Source organism: Eschrichtius robustus, chromosome 10 (genome assembly GCF_028021215.1).
Source record: "Eschrichtius robustus isolate mEscRob2 chromosome 10, mEscRob2.pri, whole genome shotgun sequence".
In the NCBI taxonomy this organism is placed as follows: domain Eukaryota; kingdom Metazoa; phylum Chordata; class Mammalia; order Artiodactyla; family Eschrichtiidae; genus Eschrichtius; species Eschrichtius robustus.
The window spans coordinates 105714408-105717813 of record NC_090833.1 but is presented as its reverse complement, the minus strand read 5'-3'; the positions used below and the strand labels follow the sequence as shown (position 1 = coordinate 105717813).

The window sequence follows — 3406 nt, the reverse complement described above, 5'->3', positions numbered from 1 at the left end:
GCATTGTTTTTTGTTTTTTTTTTTAGGATAGAAAAGACATAATTTATTTTTTTCATAAAGTATAATTTTTAAAAAACATTAACCCAGGAAATCATGGTCGTTGGTGTTTGCAGATCAGGAAATAAAATATTTCATCATCACACAAACACCTTATGTATAAACCAGCTTACATAAATAATGAAATTACTTACAGTGTGAAGCCTAGAGTATACTCCATTCTTTGTTGTTCTCATTAGCATAAGCAAATGTATAAGTTCCTTCTTATATCTTGAGAATGAATGATGGATGTTTGTTTGAACCACCAGGGTTTCTCATCATAGCTGAAGCCGTTTTATAGTGTAGAATTTCCTTTTCCATTATTAAGAATGAAAGTCCATTCTCGAGTATATGTGGTCCAACAACTAGCATTCTCAGGGTTTGTTGCTTGTCTGTGATTAATACTAACTCCACCTTCTGTTAGCCAGTACCCTCGTGGACCATGCGGAATGGCATTTGCTTTGCAGCTTGTATTTAGGACACTTGTTGCAAGGTTAAGAACTACTTCAGAGGGGCTTCCCTGGTGGCGCAGTGGTTGAGAGTCTGCCTGCCAATGCAGGGGACACGGGTTCGAGCCCTGGTCTGGGAAGATCCCATATGCCGCGGAGCGACTAAGCCCGTGAGCCACAATTACTGAGCCTGCGCGTCTGGAGCCCGTGCTCTGCAACAAGAGAGGCCGCGATAGTGAGAGGCCCGCGCACCGCGATGAAGAGTGGCCCCGCTTGCCGCAACTAGAGAAAGCCCTCGCAGAGAAACGAAGACCCAACACAGCCATAAATAATAAATAAATAAATTAAAAAAAAAAAAGTAGAGGAATTTAAACAAAAACTCCTAAAGAAACTCAACATTTTCTCTTGATCAGAGGTAACCTCCAGTGCATTTATGCTACTATGGCAAAGGGCTTGTGGACACTTTTTCACAGAATCCAGCTCTCCTGGTCCACGAACAAACTTTGTTACTTCTGCAGCAAGTCGTTTCTGAGGACGCCGATTTTCTGGCTCTGTGACATGCTGCTGCATTATGTCATTAATCTCTGGAAGGGGTGGAAAAGTGAAGGGCTTTCGGTACCTTTCTATTGAATCATCTTGCTGCCTGACAACCGATACAATTCAAAGGGAGGTATCTTAACTCTGTGTAGCCAAACAGCACTGTCAGATGACTTTCATGGTTTTGATCCACTTGTAATTAGGGGAACAGTGATTCCAAATACGTCTTCTCCAGTCATCTTGTGGATGAAATCATACCCGGCCATGAGATTGCTTAGCTCATCAGATCCACCCAGCCGGATCAACAGCCATAACGCTGGAACAGGTAGTAGAAGTCATAGGCCTGGAGCATTCAGTATAAGAAGAACTCGTTCATAGGCCTGGAGCACTCAGTATAAAAGAACTCGTTCGACCTCATGATCTCAGGGCTCTAGTGCCGACGAGTCTGAATGCTCATGCGCAAGCGTCCGCCCGCCGCTGCTCGGAAGGGCATAGAGTCCTGCGCTGTGAAGCCGCAGGTCGGCCCATCAGCAAAGAAATGCTTATCAGCCGCTGGAGCCCTCTGCGCAGGCGCAATGGCCCCTCCCACCTGCGCAATCGCTTTGAAGGTAAAGCGGCGCAGCGGCGCCAGCAGACGGCCCACAAGCGGCAACAAGTCGGTCGTGGGATGAGGTCGCAGTACATGGTCTGAAGAAAGCTTCCGGCCTTGCCACAGTGGAAGAGCTCTGGCAATTCTATCTTCATACCCCTTTTGGGGGAGAACTTCTTGAACAGACCCCCGGACTCCTGCACCGCCGGCCACCCCTGAGAGCCGGAGTGAGCCTCACGCAGCCCCAGGGGCAAGGCTCCTGAAGGGCCTGGGGCTCCAGACCAGCTGCCTGAGGAAAAGGACCGCAACATGGGCGCCACCATTTTGGTGGCAGCCAATCAGAAGCAGCCTTGGAATATGTGAAAACTGTCATGTAGAAGAGCAGGTAAGGTTCAATGGAGTGGCAGGGTGGGGGAAGATAGGTGATGTACATGCTGGCTTCCTATCAGGAGGAACTCTGTTAGAACTTTGAACCAAAGAGATGTGCTGTCTTATCGTGGGTAGGCTTCCCGTCCCTGGACAAAGCAGAATTTTCCAGGAACGCTGCGAAGGAAAATACCTCCTGGAATGCTGTAAAGGAAATTTCCTGGGAGGGATAGATGACGTCACTAGACTCAAAGTGCTCGAAAACCTTTTTTGTCTTTAAGATCTTCGTTATTACAAAATTACAGATTTTAAAGCTACCATCAACATTCCAAATGCTAGAAAATAGACATAAATGTTCTCAGTCAGATTTACTTGGGATGTTTTATAAACATCTTTTGAAATGAATCAGTAAAGAAACAAACATTCCCAATATGTCTAAGTCGTTGGAGCTGATTCTGTCTTCAGAAAATGCAGTTTGATAACTGCTTGGAGAGGTCAGAGCCCCCCGCTGTAGGACAGTGGCTTCTTCGTTGAGGCCAGTCCTTTATTTGATATTTTCTTGAAGAAATGAAAGGCGTTTGGGGAATGCAGACAAGGAGGATGGTGCGCTTCCAGGAAAGAACACAATTTCTTCCTTGAACGGGGGCTTGCTGCCCAGAAAACAGGTTGATTCCCATTTTATCTGCAGTGCATCACTCATTTATGTGCAGTGCTGTAGGGCTGCCAGCCTCTGCCTGGATACAGTCTTGTCCCCTGAGAAGGGCTGCATTCATTTGTAACCATCCGATGCTGTTTAGTTGACAAGTCAGCATTTTCATCCTCTTTTACCGAGACCCCAAGAAAAGAAACTACTGTAAGATCTTCTTTAGCCTTTCAAGGTCGCTTCAGAAGAGAGCTGAAATAAGAAAATATCACTATATTTTCGTTTGAACAGGATTTAAAGGATCAAATAAGCAAGAAATAAAAGAGTGCAGGCTTTAAAGATTGAGTTATATTTTCAGGAAGTGTAAATCAAGGGAGATAATTGCACCTTTTTTCTTCATCTCTCTTATTGAAATCCAGGTAGAATTGGTGACTAAGAAAAAGGTTACTGAGCTGCGATGGCTTTGCAGTGTCTTTTTCTGACCAATCCATTTCAATACCCTGTAGAATAGATACTGCAGTAAAGGGTTATCTAATGGTTTAAAATTAAGCTTCTATTGATAACTTTGGCTCAGGCCTAAGGTAAGGGGAGAGGGCCCACATAGTTGCAGGTGTCCGATGAATAGTGGTAGAATATCTCAAGAGCAACAGCAATATGCCTCTCACTGGGAGGTTCCCTAGAGCCCTGTCCTAAGTCCTCATCTACCGTCTACCTAGATGGTATCATCCAATGCCTTGTTTTAAATTCCTATCTGAATATTTCCAAACCTCTATCTCATGCCCATAC

General features: G+C 45.1%; 1 pseudogene; it reads right to left on the bottom strand.

Moving 5' to 3' along the window:
- Positions 1-314: 314 nt before the first annotated feature.
- Positions 315-1374, bottom strand: LOC137771012 (tyrosine--tRNA ligase, mitochondrial pseudogene; annotated as a pseudogene).
- Positions 1375-3406: the final 2032 nt, after the last annotated feature.